Source organism: Aquarana catesbeiana, linkage group LG06 (assembly GCF_042186555.1).
Source record: "Aquarana catesbeiana isolate 2022-GZ linkage group LG06, ASM4218655v1, whole genome shotgun sequence".
Lineage (NCBI taxonomy): Eukaryota > Metazoa > Chordata > Amphibia > Anura > Ranidae > Aquarana > Aquarana catesbeiana.
In genome coordinates, this window is record NC_133329.1 from 298,738,429 (window position 1) to 298,759,360 (window position 20,932).

Here is a 20,932-nt window from a genome sequence, read left to right on the forward strand (position 1 = left end):
TGTTGGGCACAGTGGCTGCATTTGATGGCAAAGTGGTTGCATTTGGTGGGCACAGTGGCTGCATATGATGGGCACAGTGGCTGCATTTGGTGGGCACAGTGGCTGTATTTGGTGGGCACAGTGGCTGCGTATGATGGGCACAGTGGCTGCAATTTATGTTTTTTTTAAGTATTTTTCTGAATTTTTCAGTTTGTTTGCGTCCCCCCACAAAAATTTTGAGCACCAGCCACCACTGCATGCAAATTGTATGGTATTGTACACTCAGTGTGCCTACAAAAATGTTTTTATACGTGCAAGAAAAAGCCAACAAAAGTACTAGAAATGGTGAGATGTGGAGTGACTTCAACCTCAATGTGAGTCTGGCCGCTCTCTACAACCCTGCTGCTGGTAACTGTTTCAGTTACTTTATATTAGAACTAAGCTGTATAGTGTATATTCACCACACCGTGCCAGAGAAACACACAGCACACTCCTATCCCCGCACCAACTTCCTCCCATAATATCCTATCCCCGCACCAACATCGTCCAATAATATCCTATCCCCGCACCAACATCGCCCAATAATATCCTATCCCCGCACCAACATCGTCCAATAATATCCCTACCCCACACCAACATCGTCCAATAATATCCTATCCCCGCACCAACTTCCTCCCATAATATCCTGTCCTCGCACCAACATCGTCCAATAATATCCTATCCCCGCACCAACATCCTTTTATAATAGCTGAAAGCAGTAACAACAACAGAGACATCTGCATCCTGGAGGGGAGGTTATGGGGGAGGTGGGTGTGGCCTATAAGCCTGCAATGAGGAAGTAGAAGAGCCCGCGCCTTCTGGCGCCCTTCAACCATGGACAGAGAAAGCCTGTGTGCCCCGCCCCCTGAGTCCCGCCCCCGGACGCCAGATCCAACCAGAGCCGTGCTGGGAAGGAGAGCAGGGGGATTGCTGTGTTGTTGTCACGAACACCAGACCCAACGGGAGCCGTGCTGGAAGGTGGGAGCGAATGAAGTTTTGTGTTGTCTCGTCATGAGTGCGGTAAGTGTAATACAGATAGTGCATGATAGAAAGATTATCATAGGTTTGTATTACAAGGAAAGGGGGAAGCCTGTCTAGAGCACGTTCTGTAGATAGTCAGCTGTGTATGGGGGAGGGGACGAGCTGTGTAAAGTACTACTAGTCTAAAGATCAGAATATCGTACAAAACATTCCAGTTTCGATGTGACCGTACTATGATCAGATCGTTCGTACACAGCTCTCATCTGAAATCATCCGAAGGGACAAACATGAAAATCTTTCTTGTATGATACCAGATCCTATGATTTTCGTTTTACTTTTCAGCTCCGGAAGGTTGATCAGGACATTTTTCCCAATACGGCATGGTGTTACTTTAACCTCTTACCAACCAGCCGCTGCAGTTATACACAGGTTGGCTCGACTGCGCAAATCACCATAGGTGTACGTCTGCCCCTTTAATGGCTATAGCAGGCACACACCTGTTGGAGCCGATGTCGGCGGCCATGATGTCTGCCGGCCACCCGCGATCGCTCCACAGAGGGTTAGAACAGGGGTCTGTCAATGTAAACAAATAGATCCCCGTTCTGACAGGGGAGGAGAGAGATCGTCTGTTCCTGGTGATCAGGAATAAGGATGGGCTCTGGTGTGTTCACACAGCTCACGTGCCAAGCCCGCCAGGAAGTCAGCACGGCGCTAATCACAGGCAGCGAGGCATTTCCTGATCTCTGCACATCGGGAAAATGTCTCACTGCCTGTGATTAGCGCTCCGCAGTGCCAACTTCCTGGAAGACTCTGCACATGGGCTGTGCGAACACACCCAAGCCCATCCTTAATCAGGAACAGCAGTCCCATTCCCCCCCCCCCCAGTTAGAAACACCTCCCTAGGGAACAGTTAACCCCTTCCCTGCCAGTGTCATTTATACAGTGATCAGTGGCTATTTTTAGCTCCGATCACTGTAATTTATTTATTTTTAGGTACTTATATAGCGCCGTCAATTTACGTAGCACTGTATGTCACTGGTCCCAAAAAAGTGTCAAAAGTGTTTGATCTGTCTGCCATAAATCTATCCCCTATTTTGTAGACGCTATAACTTTTGCGCAAACCAATCAATATACGCTTATTGCGAGGTGTTGCGCGTGTGTGTGTTTTTTTTTTTATTTATTTATTTTATTGTTTGCACAAAAGTTATAGCGTCTACAAACTATGGGATATGTTTTATGGATTTTTAAATTTTTTTTACTAGTAATGGTGGCGATTAAGGATGAGCTCCGGCGTGTTCGCACAGCCCACGTGCAGAGCCCGCCAGGAAGTCGGCACTGCGGATCGCTAATCGCAGGCAGTGAGGCATTTCCCGATCTCTGCAGCCACGGATTGGAACAATGTCTCACTGCCTGTGATTAGTGGAGTGCCGACTCCCTGGCGGGCTCTGCACGTGGGCTGTGCGAACACACCGGAGCTCATCCTTAGTGGCAAACATCGACTTATAGCAGGACTGCGACATTGTGGTGGACAATTCAGACTCTAAGGGTACTTTCACACTGGGGCACTGGCGGTAAATCGCCGCTATGTTTAGCGGCACTTTTAGGCCTCTAGCAGGGCGCTTTTAACCCCCGCTAGATTAAAACATCCACTTTTAATTGAACAAGCTGAAGTTGGAGGCTGATTGGCTACAATGCATAGCTTCCCCAGATTCTCAGTGCTCCAGTTTTACTAAATCAACCCCCCAAATGTCATTACTGGACTGATGTGTGACACCACAGGTCACTTGGCTCAGGAATAATATAGGATCTTAGAGTGCATGCAGCTAAGTGCCTCTAACAAACTGCTTGAAGTTGCTAAAAATGTATAGAATGCTTATTTGATGTAATTTTACATGTGACTCTTATGAGCATCCTGCTATAAATGCCTTAGACCCCTTTCACACTGGGGCAATGCGGGTGCCGGCGGTAAAACGGCACTATTTTAAGTGGTGGTATTCGGCCACCAGCGGAGCAGTTTTACCCCCCTGCTAGCGGCCAAGAAAGGGTTAAAACCACCCTTTGCCAGCGGTATAGCCGCGCTGCCCCATTCATTTTAATGGGCAGGAGCGGTGGAAGAGCGGTATACACGCTACTCCAAAGATGCTGCTAGCAGGACTTTTTTACCGTCCTGCCAGCGCACTGCTCCAGTGTGAAAGTCCTTGTGTGAGGAGCGGCTCTTTTAGCGCTGTAGCGCCTGCAAAGCGCCCCAGTGTGAAAGGGGTCTTACTAAAGCAATCTTAATACTATGGTGCATTACCTTAGTACATTATTCTTCCCTGCTTCAAGACAAAAACATAGTAATATCTCCAAAATCAGATATTATTTCGATACTCAAACCTTTTGAAACGTTAAAAGGAACATCTATTTGTACTTGTACCATCAGACTGTACTTTTATTATATTTTATTTTCTGTTTGCTTCTATCTATCTATCTATCTAATGGCAGGATAAGTCTGCCCTTAGTTTTCCTTTACAGAAAAATATGTAATGTAAACTTACACAGGACCCCCTCAGACACTCTGAGACATAACGCAGTCAGTGAACTTGTATTTTATTGAGGGGAATAACTTGGATGGAGATGGGAGACATGGGATGCCTAGCACAGATGATCAGCAATTGTTTTCCGGACAACTATGTACACACCCTGCACATACTCCTTCAGCGCACTCTTGCTTGAAGCCTACCGCTCCTCCAGCACATGACTTGCTGTAGACTTTTACTCTAGTCACCTCCAGCACATCCCTTTTTTTCCAGGATCAGCTAGCACATATTGTTGGTTATACCTGACACTTGCTCAATCAGGCCAAAGTAACTTTCCTTTGCAGGTTGGGACCATGGGCCCCAACAGTGAAGCAGGGAAAAATTATAGAAAGTCTTTGTGCTAGCTGTCCTAACTATGGCTACTGATCCCAGTCAGCCCTCTTCAGGCCCAGCCAGCCCTCCTGGCTGCAGCTGCCTCTTTCCACTGCCCCTTCCACAGTCCACTCCTCTGGTTCTGCACCCATCTTTGACTGCAAGCTCCCAGTCCTCCCAGGCGTGCCTCGCCAGCCCTCCTGGCTGCGACCAGTTGTCCTCCCTGGAGTCTCTCAGCAGTGCACTCTCCCGCTGTCCTCTTCTTGCTCTCTCTTGTGTCTCCGGTCCAGGACCTTTCCATGTGTTCTTGAAAGTGGTCCCAACTGCACCAAGGCCCCAACAGCCTTAGCACTCTCTCTCATTCCAGCTCTTCCACCCTACAACTCCTCCCCAGCTGGACTGACCCTGGGTATTTGAGGAGGCCTGCCAATCCAAGTTGGGGATTGGTCAGGACTCCCCAGAACACCCCAGGTGACTCCACCTCCCCTCCAGCCTCTTTACAGAAAGCACTAGAACCTTCTGGAAAGAAATAGAAGGTCCTAGTGATGTCACTTGTGAGTCACCCAGCACTACTCTGAGCCACTCCCAACCCAGAATGAAAACAAACAGGCCTAGCAACCAGCCACTACTAGAAGGTGATGTATGTATGTGTTAGTGTATATATTAATGATAATGGGTAATATGGTTTCTATAATGCATTCTCCATTTTGCTAAATGACCCTAAAATGGTGGCTTGAGCTTGTGTGGTAAACAACTTTATTGAAGTAAACAACTCAACGGACTTTCCTACTATTTTGGGAGTCTTAAAGTGGAGGTCCGCCCACCGCTGGAAAAATTAAAAGCCAGAAGCTGCACACACTGCAGCTGCTGACTTTTAATAATCGGACACTTACCTGCCCTGAAGTCGCAGCTGATTTTTCCTTTAGCTGTCGGGTGCATGCCGCCTCCATTGCAAGTAAGGGAACCCGGCAGTGAAGCCTTACGGCTTCACACCGGGAACCCCATTGCACATGCACGAGGCTCGGCTCCTCTCTCCTACTGGCCTGGAGGCTGGGGGAGGAGGGAGCCCGGGTGGTGACATCAATACCCGCAGCTGAGGCTCCCAGAAGTGGGAATAGGATACCTGTATTAGACAGGTATCCTGTCCCCCCTCCCCCCCGAAAGGTGCCAAATGTGACACCGGAGAGGGGGAGGAGTACAATGAGCGGAAGTGGGTGGAACTCTGCTTTAATGTGTAATTGGTATGAGTGCTACCAGAAGTTATTTTACAGGTTTATTACAAAATAAGTTCCTTGAGATAAAAATCGTATACAATATTAAGTTCCTGAAGTCACGCGATATGTTTTATCCCCCAAACCTTTCACCGTTTTTGTTACCCGTCTCTGGACTCGTTCTATCTGATCAAAAAGATAATTGTATTATTATAATAATAATAATAATAATAATAAAAAGGGGAATCTAGTGATGCATCCCAGAATTCTATTAGCTTTTCCCTCTGCCTGGTCACAATATTTTCTCATTTTGCAATCATCTGAAAAAAGTACCCCCAAATCTTTTTCCTCTGTAGTGCTGGCTAACACTGTACCCCCAATGTTGTACTCTCTCAGGGGATTCTTTTTTCCCAAGATGCATTGTTTTACTTTTAGAAATATTGAACTGCAGTCTTCACTGCTTTGACCAATCTTCCAGCAATAAAAAGTGTGCTGTCCTTGTGCTAGGTATAAATTGATAAATTACATAAGAGACACAATAAAAGTGCATTAAACATAGGATGTACTCATCTTAAATTGACATATCTGTTGCAAATAAAATTCATATAAAATGTGCAAACAAATTATGTTATGGAACATTTTTTTTTTTTTTATGTTAGACACCTCAGAGCAAAAACTCCTACAGAGTTGCTAAAACCCTTCTTAAATACGCTAATTGGACACCAATTTGGACAACAGCTCACCTCTTACATATGCTAATTGATAACGCCCAATACTCAACACCTCTGCAGCACAATAACAATTACTCCAGTACTTGGTAAACAATCACTGATAGCCAAATTACCAAGGTTAACAAAGTCAACACCTTGATTGCCCCCTAGTGTTAACCCCTTCCCTGCCAGTGTCATTTTTACATTGATCAGTTTATTTTTATAGCACTAGTCCCCAAAAAGTGTCATTTTGGGGGTCAAATTTGTCGGCTGCAATATTGCAGTCCTGCTAAAAATCGCAGATCGCTGCCATTACAAATGACTACATGTCCCATGAGGCATTGCTCCTCACACATTCACAAGTTCTCAGGCACTTACTGACGTGTGGATGGTGTACTGAGCTGTATGTGTGCTGCACTGTATTTCCTGGTATGTAAACAAATAATGCATTCTGTATGCAGGCCAACTCATCGGCTGGCCAATTAATCAATTATGAAAATAGTTGTCAGCTATTTTCATAATCGATTAGTTGTCTCAGCCCTGAATGGATCTAAGTCACACCAAAGTAGTGCAGGCACCTTTTCAAAATCACTGTGACTTTAAAGTAGAAGTCCATGCTAAAAATAAAATCCCTGCATCTATAGTCACCAACATTATAACACTATCCTATCTAGCCCTGTAAAGGAAAAAAAAAGCAGTATACATACCTTTTTCTTCAGGCGATCCGACCCGATTTCCAGCGGCGGAAGCTCTGATCCCACGCTGAGCTGTCAGCCACGACTTCGCTGTGTGGGCGGGTGCAGAGGACATGTCCGACAACGGAAGCCCCATAGTAAGTCTATGGGTGATGTCACTCCCCATTCATTTCACAGCAGTTGTCGGACGTGTACTCAGCAGAGCTTCCACTGCTGGAGATTAGGTCAGATCGCCTGCAGAAAAAGGTATTCATACAGATTTTTTTTTTTTTTCCCCCAGGGCTAGATAGGTTAGTGTTTAGAATGTTGGTGGCTATAGCTGCAGGGATTTAAAGTTTTAGCATGGACTTCCACTTTAAATCACACCAATGGGTGACTTTGAAAAGCATGGCTGCGACTTGTCATGTGACTCATCAAGTCCAAAGTCACATGGCAAGTCACACTGAGTGTGAAAGGAGCCATAAAGCACTGGTTATAGGCAAATTTGGGTGCAGTAGTTTTTTTTTTTTTTTTTAACCAGCTCACAATTGAGAGCAATTTTAGGTCTTGACTTCTTTGGCATCTATTTACTTAAGGCAACCTCATCTTTTATATTCTACCAAAGAAAAGAACAAGGCAGCCTAAAGTAGAGTATATCTTTACAATACTGAGTCAGCAGTTAGGCCACTTTCACACTGAGGCGCTTTGCAAGCGTCTTTGCACTAAAAATAGCGCCTGTAAACTGCCTCTTCTGCAACCCCAGTGTGAAAGTCCGAGTGCTTTCACACTGGGGCAGCGCGCTTGCAGGACAGGAACAAAAAGCCCTGCAAGCAGCATCTTTGGGGCGATGCGGGAGCGGTGAATACACCACTCCCAAAACACCCCTGCCATTGCGGGCTCTTTTAACCCTTTTTCGGCCACTAGCGGGGGATTAAAAGTGCCCCACTGGCTTCCGAAAAGCGCCGCTAAAACTAGCGGTGTTTTACCGTCAACACAGCCATGACTAAGCAACAGTGATGTTGTGTCATTACAATAAAGGCTTTTATCGGAGTGCGGCTGTACAGAATCAATTTCTTCAATATTGCTCATGCTGAGCCTGCACCTGTCTTTCACTTTGAGGAGGGCGTTTTCTTCAGTACACCACCTGGAGCTGTTCACCCTTTTGTTCTCTTGTCCTAGGGATAGTACTGCTCAGGTTAATAAATGACTCCTGTCTCTGTGTAGTGTGAGAAATGCATTAACCTTGGAAGAAACTAGATATCCCACAATCTCTGGCTCTCTGTCTAGTGCTGTGCAGGTAAGAGCCAAATAGTAATTAGATCTGACACAGAAACAGACAGAACTTTCTGACACACAGAGAGCTCATTGATGAACTGCAAGATTTTTTTTGTTACATTAGTACTCCCACATTTGTGATGTGACGTGGCACAAAGTGAATGGCCATGCATTCATTGGATGCTGCGTGTCCCTGAATAGGAAGTTGTGTTTTCTTTTGGCGAGTAGGGACAAGCTAGGTGAATTTATACATGGGTAATACAAATTGCAGCCACAGATTCAAGCCCATCATTACCAGAGCCAGAAGTGGATTTGGTTCTCTCTTGGGCAGAGTCATGTTCCAGCCCTGTCCGCCATGCACAATTTGGGGATGGAAAATCAGTAAGTGGACTTCAGTCATCAACGTCTAGATACCAGAGCAGTTTCTTCACCCTGAGGTGTTTCAAAACCTTTGTTAAAAGTGGGGGATGTCGGATGTTAATATTCTGGCTTCCAGGTTTAACAACAAACTGGTCAGTTATGTCTCTAGGTCGCAGGGATCCTCTGACCTTCGTGGTGGATGCCCTGATGACTAGCTGAACCTGATTTATGTCTGTCCACTTTGGAAACCCCTTCTTTGCCTGCTTTGCAGGTTCAAGATGGAAGGCATCCTGATTCTCATCATACCTAATGGTCCAGGCAGCTGTGGTTTTTGGACCTCATCGGGCTCCTGGTGGACTCTTCTTTAGGTTTTCCCAGATCATCCAGATCTTCTGTTTTCAAGGACCAATTCACTACCTTGCTTCTCAGATGCTGGCTTTAAGGGCTTGAGTGATGAATCCTAGGTCCTGAGGTATAGGGGCTTACCTGATTCAGTTATGCTTATGTTCTTAAATGCTAGGCAGGTGATCAGGAAGCACTTTGTGGGATGAATTCAGTCTTTTCTCCAGTTTGGCCTGAATCAACATCTGGCCTTGTGTATCAAGGGTCAAATCTCAGGGGAATCCTTGTACAGGCATACCCCGCTTTAAGTACACTCACTTTACGTACACTGGTGAGTACGGACATACACGCGAGTCTATGTAAAGTGCAAACAAAGATTTGGGGGGCACACCCTAAAAGATGCATTAAAGATGGTGCAGCCATAAGACCACGAAACAGAACAAAATATTACAGCGCACACGTGGAAAAAAAAATGATTTAACTCCTGCAAGGCTATTTAAAACACCTGAACATTTTCAAAAAATGTGGGGATTTGGTCACAGCATATGGCTATATGGTGCTTAAGGCCACTTACTGTGACAAAGTACCCTATTATCAGTGGGTCCTACGCTATCCATAGAATGGAAGATCCTTCTTCTCTGAATCATGGGAGAACTAAAGGGCTCCTCCTGTAACACAGGTGGACACTAATAAGAGGCAATGATGAGGGAGTGGGGTGCTCCTGCCCAAAGGTATTTTTAGTTTCCTTTTAGTTCTCCCATATAGAGGAGTGTATTTCTCCCATGGTTCAGAGAAGCTGGATCTTCCATTGTACATTAGGCCTAAAGCCTCGTACACATGGTATGATTGTTGGCAGGGGATTGTCCAAAAATCTTACTGTTAGTACGCTCGTTTTGACAATTGTTGTCCAACTTTCGGCCAACAAATGTTGGATGACAGGCTAGTAAATTTTCGTCGGACAGCGGTTTGACGTCAGATTTTTGTATGGTCAGTACACAAATCCGTCACACAAGTTGAAAGCACAAACACGCATGCTCGGAATAAATGCTCACCAAACACGAAATTCGCAGAAGGGGCCCAAAGGGTGGCGCTCAAGAGTTGAAATTCCCTGTAGTACGTCACTACACTTGTGTTTTGTGGCACAACAATTGTGTACCGTTCGTATGCAAGACAAGATCCTGGCACACGCCCTTGTGTACCGTGTGTACGAAGCTTTAAACTGTGTGTAACCAAACAGAAGTAAAATTTGAGGCAGCTCATAAATTTTCACCACATCCCAATCACCATAACAATGAAAACGCACATATCCTTTAAAGACACTTTTTAACCACTTACGGACCGCCAGCCGTCGTTTTACTTTTCTAATTTGACGAGGAATATCGTTGTTATGGCAGCAGCTAGCTGCCATAACCCCAGTATCCTCTTCTTCAGAGGGCAGTCAGTTTTCAGATGAAAGTGGTCTGCTCTCCTGTTAGGCATGGAGACGAGTGAGGGGAAGATGGCCCCCACCTGTCTCCATATCATTGCAGGTCAGAAGCGACATCAAAACGTCACTTCCGCCCATAGCTCTTAAAGGGACTTTTTTTTTTTTTTTTAAATGACAATTATTTATTTTTATTGCGTTTTAGTGTAAATATGAGATCTGAGGTCTTTTTGATCTCATATTTAAGAGGTCCTGTCATGCTTTTTTTCTATTACAAGGGATGTTTACATTCCTTGTAATAGGAATAAAATTGACTTTTTTTTTTTTAAAAAAGGTGAAATAAAAATAAGAGAATTTTTTTTTCTTTTTAAACGCGCCCTGCCGAGCTCGCGTGCAAAAGCGAACGCATACGTGAGTAGTGCCCACATATGAAAACGGTGTTCAAACCACACATATGTGAGGTATCGCCACGATTGTTAGAGCGAGAGCAATACTTCTAGCCCTAGACCTCCTCTGTAACTCAAACATGTAACCAGTAGAATTTTTTTAAACGTCGCCTATGGAGATTTTTAAGGGTAAATGTTTGCCGCCATTCCACAAGCGAGCGCAATTTTGAAGCGTGACATGTTGGGTATCAGTTTACTCAGCATAACATTATCTTTCACAATATTTAAAAAAAAAAAAAAAAAAAAATCAGGCTAACTTTACTGTTATCTAATTTTTTTTTATTACAAACAGTGTGTTTTTTTTCCAAAACAAGTGTGATTGTAAGACCGCTGCGCAAGGAGTATTACTACGACTGCCATTTTATTCTCTAGGATGTTAGAAAAAAAAAAAAAATATATATATATATATATATATATATATATATATATATATATATATATATATATATATATATATATATATATATATATATATATATATATATATATATATATATATAAATATATATAAATATATATATATATATATATATATATATATATATATATATATATATATATATATATATATATTCTAAGGTTTTTTTTTTTTTTTTTTTTTTCTTCTAGCAAAAAAAAAAAAAAACTGGTTTTGAACTTGCCATCTCAGAGGCTCGGTCCTTAAGTGGTTAAGGTGCTACAGTGGTAACATTTGTTTTTACAAAACTGACTTTCATATTAAAAAGGTCAAATCCGCATGACCAATTATTGAAATCTTAGATAATAATTTACTATATGCTCCATCTAAGAGCCCATGGTTGCATAAATTCACACATAGTATTGCCTCTTCAGCCCACCATAAGTCATATTGGTTACATCTGCAACTTTTTTCAAACGTATCACAAGCAAATAACTATAAACTATAAAAAAAACTATAAATGCTTGGGTAACTACTGTAAACCAAAACCTACAAAGGATGATATGCAGTTCACAACACACAAAGAATGCTCAAATTTCAACCACAAGGTGGTTTGAGCAGAGCAATAGAAGATCTTAACGGGGCTTCAGCTGGCAATGTCTATGTATTTATTTATAAGGCAAAATCTTACATGTTACCAACAATATCAAGAAATATGCAGTGTTTTTTTTTTCTGATTGTAATCGTATAAGTAGGAGCGACTGGGATTTCATACGGTGATGTCTTATAAGGGCAAATTCTAAAAATGGGCATATGTCATTTTACATTGTCTTATGTTAACCTGTTGCTGTCCTGACATCATACTGGCAGCCTGCTGATCGCTCCATAAAGTCGTGGCACACCACTAATAAAATGTCATGCTCATTTCCTTTTCTCCCATCAGCAGGTTCCTATCAGCAAATGTGCATGGATCAGACAATGTCTGTCTAGGGCTGCCCCTTCCACTCCCAGTCTGAGAGAGCTACTGCACAGATGACAGAAGGCTGATACCAAGAAAGATCAGGTACTTGGGCTGCTTATATGTTAAAAAAAAAAAAGTTTGATTTTTAACCGCTTCCCGACCGCCTCACGCAGATATACTGTGGCAGAAGGGCACGTACAGGCAGATTAACTTACCTGTACGTTGCCCTTTAAGAGGCGGCTTGCTCGCCCACCAAGAGCTCCGTGAGGGTGATCGCGGGTCCCGCAGACTCTATGTCTGTGGGGATTCCCGCGATCGTCTCACGGAGAGGAAAAACGAGGAAATGCTAATGTAAGCAAGCATTTCCCCATTCTGCCTAGTCACACTGACACTGATCATAGCTCCCTGTGATCGTGAGCGGTGATCAGTGTCGTGTCACACATAGTCCATCCCCCCCTCTTAGAATCAGTCCCTAGGACACACTTAACCCATACAGCGCCACCTAGTGGTTAACCCCTTCACTGCCAGTCACATTTACACAGTAATCAATGCATTACAGCGATCGCACTGATCGCTGTATAAATGTGAATGGTCCCAAAATAGAGCCAAAAGTGTCCGATCTGTCCGCCATAAAAAAAAAGGGGATAAAACGATCCCCTATTTTGTAGGCGCTAACTTTTGCACAAACCAATCAAACGCTTATTGCAACTTTTTTTTTACACCAAAAATATTTAGAATATGTATCGGCCTAAACTGAGGAAAAAATAACTTTTTTTTTTTTTAATCTATTTTTTGGGGGGGGGGGGGGGGTTATTTATTATAGCAAAAAGTAAATGTGTTTTTATTTTTTGCGCTATAAAACAAAAAAGAAAAAAAAAGCAACAATTTTGAAAAAAAAAAAAAAAAACGCAAAGGTGATCAAATACCACCAAAAGCTCTATTTGTGGGAAAAAAAAGGACGTCAGTTTGGTTTGGGAGCCACGTTGCACGACCGCGCAGTTAAATTGTCAGTTAAAACGACGCAGTGCCGAATCGCAAAAAGTGCTCTGGTCTTTAGCCGGCCAAATGGTCCGGGGCTGAAGTGGTTAAAGAAATACACAAATGCATTAAGGTATTTTGTTTAGTTTTTCTATCTAAATGGAGTTCAGTATTACCTACTGCCTTTTGCCCCTAGTTCCACTTTTCCAGCAGTCTTGGTGAGCGAAAAAAACATGCAATATTTATCACCAGAGTCTTGCTAGCGGTATCACTTGCGGTATTTATCGAAAAACGGCATGAGGCCCCCCCCCCATAGCTGGTTGCGAAGAAGCGGGCCGGGAAGTTGGCCGCTGCATCCTTTTAATGGGTGACAGCTGAATGTAAAAAAAATAAAAATAAAAATTCCAACCAAAAAAGGTGATATGTCGCCTCCTCACAGCCTTTTTTTAACACCACAAAAATTCAAATCACTGTGCTGCAGGGCAATTATTCCAAAGCCTCAATAACTTTGATGCCGCGGACTTTGACGGACTAGATCTGGCGGACTAGAAGCCTGTAAAGCATTGCACCCACGATTAGAAGATCACTGGTACCATGCAGGACTCCTGCAGACCTGTCAATATTCCTAGATTGTAAGCTCTAAGGAGCAGGACCCTCTGATTCCTACTGTATCAAATTGTATTGTATTCGTACTGTCTATCCTCAAGTTGTAAAGCGCTACGTAAACTGTTGGCGCTATATAAATACTGTATAATAATAATATTTGTCTGCTCGTACCTCATATGGGCAGACAGTTACCCACTGAAAAGAAGAGACAATGAACTACCTAGAGCGCATAACGGTGCCCTGGTATTTCATTGAGAACTACAAGCCGCAAAGGCTGTCGGTACTTGTAGTTCTCCCATTCTGTGAATGAATGATGCGTCCAGGCAGGTGGAGACGCGCTCAAACGCATTTAAAAAAAAAAAAAAAATAGTGACTGTGAGCAGGTGGAGAAGATTCCCCCGCGTGCTGTCACTAGATGCAGTGGATTGGGGAGATGCTGCAGAAGTGGAAACATGTTACATGTTCCGCCCGTTTTTAGAGTGAAATATGTAACATGTTCCCAGAGGTGAACTTATCCTTTAAGCAGGGAGGCTAAATGAAGTCAAAACACCTCACATGTCTTTCTGAAAATTTATAGATTCGGTCCTATGGTCAGATTCTGTGAAGAATTGTTCAACCTGACCGATATCAAGATTGATTGCATAGCCACCATTGGGAAGAAATTTTCCTGCCCATGTCCAACCTAAACTTGCTTTAATAGCCATCGGTACTTTTTACAGTGCTTTATTGAATAAGTTACAATGTATTCGTCTGTAGTTAAAGTGGTTGTAAACTGTTACACCACTTGTACTTGCAGTTTAGGAAATATTCACTATATACACTGCTGCCAACGTCATTGGCGCATGCCCGCTGGTGCCGTTTTTTTCAGGGCCCATGCCATAAATGACGGTTCCCGTGCCCATGCGCGGAAGTGACGTGAACCCGGAAGTAACTCCGGTGAAAGATGTCGGCCGTGGGAGCGGAGTGCGGGCGGCATTGCAGGGCATCGTTCTAAGGCAAGTATTTCATAATGAGCTAGTATGCAATGCATACTAGTTCTTTATGCCTTTTGTCTTGCAGGTTTTTGTTTGTTTTTTTGTTTTTTTTCAGAGGTTTACTCTTTAACCACTTCAGCCCTGGGAAGGATTGACCCCCTTCCTGGCTAGAGCTCTTTTTGCGATATGGCACTGCGTCGCTGTAACTGACAATTTCGTGGTCGTGCGATGTTGCACCCAAACAAAATTGATGTCCTTTTTTCCCCACAAATAGAGCTTTCTTTTGGTGGTATTTGATCACCTCTGCGGTTTTTATTTTTTGCGTTGTAAACAAAAAAAAAAAGCGACAATTTTGGAGAAAAACAATATTTTTTACTTTTTGCTATAATAAATATCCCCCAAAAATATATAAAAATAAACTAATTTCTTTCTCAGTTTAGGCCTCTATGTATTCTACATATTTTTGGTAGAAAGAAAAAAAAAAAATTTGCAATAAGCGTAAATTGATTGGTTTGAGCAAAAGTTATAGCGTCTACAAAGTGGGGATAGATTTATGGCATTTTTATTAAATTTTTTTTTTTTTTTCATATTAGTAATGGCGGAGATCTGCAAATAAAAATATATATATTCTCTCTCTCTCTCTATATCTATATCTATATCTATATCTCTCTATCGTGACTGCGACATTAAGGCGGACACCTTTGACACTATTTTGGGACCATTGTCATTTATACAGCGATCAGAGCTATAAAAATGCACTGATTACTGTGTAAATGACACTGGCAGGGAAGAGGTTAAACACTAGGGGGCGATCAAGGGGTTGTGTGTTCTAGAGAGTGATTCTAACTGGGTGGGGGGATTGCCTTCCTAGGATATGACGGAGATCTTTGCTCCCGATGACAGGGAGCAGTAGATCTGGCATGTTGCTAGGGAGAACAGGGAAATGCCTTGTTTCCCCGTTCTGTCGCTCCGTGACATGATCGTGGGCCCCCGGCGGACATCGAGTCGGGGACCCACACGCGTGGTCACAGAGTATGCGGCAGGCGCATCCACAATGCCGCGATATAAAGGGGACGTACCTGTACGCCCATTTGCCCAGCCATGCCATTGTGCCGACGTATATCATCGTCTGCTGGTCGGCATGTGGTTAAAGCTTGTGAATGTAGGAACCAAAAAAAAAAGTCTCATAGCAGCACAGGAAGCTAAATGAATCCACCATGAAAAAAAATATTTCTAAAAATAGTAGGGATGCACCGAAATATCGTCCGAAAGTGACCCTTTCGGCAAAAAGCCGAAAGAATTTTTGCCGATACCGGGCGGGGCTTGGGCAGGGGCGGGGCTCCGCCCCCGCCTCTGGTGCCGCCTATTAGAGTAGCCGCTGCCTGTTTGATTACAGCGCCGGGAACATCGCCGGTCTATCAAAAGTGCCCAGACAAGGGGGAGGGGCTGTATGTGACGGCGCGCAGCGGGGAACACACCGCTATTGAAATGAAAGCTGTGATGTTCCCGGCGCTGTAATCAAACAGGCAGCGGCGGCTCTCTCCCTTCACTGGCTGCAATGGGGAGACAGGCTGCACTACCAGGGACGCTGGCTGGCTGCATCTGACGGGCACTGGTGAGGCTGCAATGATCTCTTGTACCATGTCCGCAGTCTCTGACCATCTCCTGTACCATGTCCGCAGTCTCTGACCATCTCCTGTACCATGTCCGCAGTCTCTGACCATCTCCTGTAGCATGTCTGCAGTCTCTGACCATCTCCTGTAGCATGTCCGCAGTCTCTGACCATCTCCTGTAGCATGTCCGCAGTCTCTGACCATCTCCTGTAGCATGTCCGCAGTCTCTGACCATCTCCTGTACCATGTCCGCAGTCTCTGACCATCTCCTGTACCATGTCCGCAGTCTCTGACCATCTCCTGTAGCATGTCTGCAGTCTCTGACCATCTCCTGTAGCATGTCCGCAGTCTCTGACCATCTCCTGTAGCATGTCCGCAGTCTCTGACCATCTCCTGTAGCATGTCCGCAGTCTCTGACCATCTCCTGTAGCATGTCCGCAGTCTCTGACCATCTCCTGTAGCATGTCCGCAGTCTCTGACCATCTCCTGTAGCATGTCCGCAGTTTCTGACCATCTCCTGTAGCATGTCCGCAGTCTCTGACCATCTCCTGTAGCATGTCCGCAGTCTCTGACCATCTCTCATACTGTAATTTTTACTGTCTACCCTTGTTTTGTAAAACGCTGCGCAAACTGTTAATGCTGTATAAATCCTGTATAATAAAGTGCTGCAGATGTGCCCATGCCAAATGGTCCCTATGGTCTCCTTTCACTGATGTCCTCTCTATCACCCTATTGTCTGGATCCTGAAAAAGAACCAGGCACTGGACAGCCAATAGGAAGTGTCCACATCAACTGCCTGAGAAGACTCGAATGTCATGTGACCACAGATTTAATGGAGTAAAAGAAGTACTTGGGTAGGGTTTTCTATTTTTTGTAATTAGTATGAGTGGGGTGAAGCTAGGGGATGAGGGGAAGCCCAGAATTTAGCTTTACTCATTTTCTTTTGACACAAGATTTTCTAAAAGTCACAACCCATTCTATTTCATGTTTAAATTTCTAGCAAATACTGGAAGTTGACTGAGCTCCCTTTTTATTACCCATCTCCTCTTTATCAATATAGAAAAAAAAAACATGTTAAATGACAAATGTCTCTAAATATGGCTATTTTTTTATCCCTTACTAAATATCATTTTTGTTTTTTGTTTTTTTTTCTGCAGGATAGTTTGCCCTGGAGGATAACGGTTTCTGGCTAAAGAAGGCGTTTGTTTTATCCAGTATAAGATGGACATTGATGTTGTACAAACATATAAGGAATCTTGTTGGCCCATAATGTTGATATGGGAACGTATAAACCAGGCATACTCTTCTGATTCTCCTCCTACGGACTGGGGTCTCCAAAAAGGGGACTGTGGATTCCAGTCCTGGTTTTTTGCCTCGCACAAGGAAAGATACACAGTGGTCTGGGACAGTAAGCATTCTTATTGGAAAATCAATTCTCCATTCGAAGTGATTCTCTATTTTGTCGGACCCCTTTTTATAGACAAATCAAGGAAAGGCCTACCTGTTCCTCCTTTATTTACTGTGATAAACTCTGATAAAGATCTCTTAATGCCTAACAATCCTAGTAAAGTGGCAGCAAGAATGCTGCACGTCGTACGTTCCGTTTGTAAGCCGTGCATGCCAACGGATGATTCCATCATAATACTGGACTGATTACACTTCACATCATCACTTTTTAAGTTGCTGTGTTACTTTCCACCAAATTGCCCTCAAAATGGAAACAATTGTGACCACATAGATCAGGGGCATTTCCAGATGGCTGCAGAATTTGTAAAACATTTTGCCTATGTATACATCTTTGTGATAATATATATTTTGCACAAAAAATTACAGAAGAATTCACTTACTCTGAGATGGTGAAAGTCAGCTTAGGTGAACACACACATATTGTATATACACTGTATATAATGTCTTTTTAAACTACCCCTAAAACTACTACCAACTATCAGAATATATCCAAATCTTTATATGTTTACTACAAATTTAGTGTGTTTTTTTTTTTTTTTTTTTTTTATTTCTCCTTTAATCCCAAGTTGGGGAACTTTTTTACCTTTTTTGAAGACGATTCAGTCAAGCTTTTATCTATTCCATATCACAGCTCTAGGTCTGCTGTAGTCTTCTGTCTATCTCTGTTCCCTGGTAGGAGAAAAGGCAGAGTTTTAACATATAGCTGTAAGTATTTAGGATGCACGTAGCTGGGATGACTGTCCAGTAAACATTCCAACTTAGAAACCGAAGACATTCATTTCAGTCTCTTCTCTTCAAGTGGCCACCACTCGCAGTCTGTGTGGTGTGATGCACAAACACGTTCACTGGCCTTTTCATTTGAACATGACTCACATATTCATGTAGTGCCTCCATGGATATTGGCCAAGGGAGAGCGGCACTGGAAAGAAAATGCTTTGTCTTGGTAAAAACCCAGTTTTACTTAGAACAAAGGAAGAAGCTTCATAGAACATTGATGTAACTATATTTTCTGTGGAATTATGTAAATGTGCATTATTTGAAAGCCTGTGTTTTGTTTTTTGTTTTTTGTGTTTTGTTTTTTTTTTTTTTTTTCTACAAAATGCACCTTCATAATAATTATGGGGCAACTTAAGTTTTGTCTTGGATATATTTCAGTGCTTAGGTTTGAGGTTACCACCTACAAGACAGCCTGGGTGTCACAATGTTGCCTTCAGATTGTAATGCACAACATGTTTCAAAGAAATGGTGATTATCATAATCCATAGGAGTGCTTCCTCGTGTTGGTGTTGAGGTGCACAAGTAAAATTACAGAACTTTGGCGCTGCTGTGGCCCCTCAGATAACAAGGGTAGGTAACAATTAGAATGCGGTGGCCTATAACAGTGGTTGTCAACCTTTTTTGGACCTCACAGACCACTAAACTCACAATTTTGAATCCCACGGACCACTAACACAAACTTTTTATATTCCTTATACACACAATGCTCTGGATCACACTGTTGCCTTATACACAATGCTCTGGCTCTATGAAATCCTTTTCATTAGGTGCACTCGGGACCTTTCTCTACGGAACCTGCCACCATCCCCTTTAGTGACTGTTTCTATAGGCCACCACACTAACTTACCTACCCTTGGTGTCTGAGGGGCCACAGCAGCACCATAGTTCTGTATTTTTTACTGGACACCTCAATGCCAGCACAAGAAAGCACTCCTATGGATAACTCTGCATTCACCAGCCTCTTTCCTGATGATCTCCGCTTTCCCTCAGATGACAACTCTCCTATTGAGGATATACTGATCCCTTCTTAATACTGAGTGCAATCATTTATTTACTATTCAATTTTAGCAAACAGGTTTACACTCCGATGGGTTTGAGGTGCACTGATGCACTGTTATGTCCTGCAACCTGTGTATACTATGCAGGTGAACACAATGTACAGTATAAACATTGGGTGACCAACCAGGGTTTGAATACTCTGTTCAAAGGCTTTAGGACAAGTTTGAATAATGATCTGGACCCTACTGCCTCCAAATAAACCAGGAACACTTGAAAAATGAATGGGATGAGTGTTATAGATTGCATTAGCGTTTTGACGTCCTGGACCTACGCGATTCCCATAAATTGGTGAAAAACGGTGATACATTGTCAATGAAAAGTGTTTACTAATATGTACAGATGTGCCAAATCAGAATTTGTCAAACAAGAATGTGAAAATGCATTATTTTACGTTTATGGTATTACCTGGAAAGGACTAGATGGTTATTTTGTGACTTGTAATACAATATTTATGTTTAGCATATTTATGAATTCTAGGCAGTTATGAAAATTTTATTCTGTAATCCAGGTATGCCTTAATAGGAAAATAAAACCTTAAGGAGCCTTTCACAGTAAGCGGGTGCATTGTGGCAACATGCATACTTTAGTGTGCCTTGCCACAACGCACCCGCTTACTGTGAAAGGCACTCAAATGCACTGTGCAGTAGAGTACAGCTTACTATAGCACACCATATAGTGTTCGTTGCGGGCTGGGTTGCGTTTTTTTTTTAAGGGATTATGCACGTGTTTTCATGCGTTGTGGTTAGGACTGCAACAAACGTTTATTTTCAAAATCGCTTAATTGGCTGATTGTTTCGATGAATCGGTTAATAACCTTAAAAGTGTGGTGAATCATTTTATAAGTAAAGTTTTACAAAAAAGGCAATTTATTTTTAAAAATCTATATGCAGCAGTGGTAAATATAAATAACCAACTATATGGTTAGGGAGCAAAATCTCTAATCCACTCTGAGAATAACAGACAGAAGAGATATACTGTGTTTATACTATTAGAGGAGATGTGTATGTGTGTATATATATATATATATATATATATATATATATATATATATATATATATATATATATATATATATATATATATATATATATATATATATATATATATATTAATTTATTACTATTACAGATGTATATACTATTAGAAAAGATATATAATGTACATACTATTAAAGGATGAATCTGGTAAATATCATCAGACTCAGATCAAATTTTTTTTAAATTTTAAAAACAAGCAATGTCTTCCCTCCAAAAAAAATATATAATTTTAAGAATGTTCGTTCAATTTTCTAGTCATTAGTGGGGTCAAATTGACGTTCATTTTCAACCACAGTGACGGGAAAATTTGGAAATAGAAAACTTCTTGGTCAAAGGAATTTTCAGACAGTGTATGTGGTTTTCGTTCAGAAATTACATTCGTTTTAAAAACAGAATGTTAAAAACCAAGTGAAAACTTCAAACATTCTTTTCATTAGTTTCTTCACAAAGATTATTTGTCTGAAAATTGATCTGTGTGGCCAGCATAATTCTCAGTACACACCTATGCAGTTTGCTTTTGATCTGTTTCTGCAGTGCTTTTTGCTGTGGGTTTTTGATTTTTGCGCACATGATTTTTCTGCGATTTGCGTTTTTGCATTCCTTTGGCCAATTTGTTGGACAGATTAAAAAAAACAAATTGCTGCAAAAACGTATACATGATTTTCTGCAGCTTCTCCACTGACGTATATTGAACCAAAAAAGCACAGTTTTGTGTTTAAAAAAAAAAAAGCG

General features: G+C 42.3%; 1 long non-coding RNA gene across 1 annotated transcript; it reads left to right on the plus strand.

Moving 5' to 3' along the window:
* Positions 1-891: 891 nt before the first annotated feature.
* Positions 892-20,104, plus strand: LOC141146851 (uncharacterized). Its single transcript, XR_012244987.1, has 3 exons — positions 892-1,038; positions 11,675-11,791; positions 17,018-20,104. It is a non-coding gene; the product is annotated as an uncharacterized lncRNA (long non-coding RNA).
* The last annotated feature ends 828 nt before the right edge of the window (positions 20,105-20,932 follow it).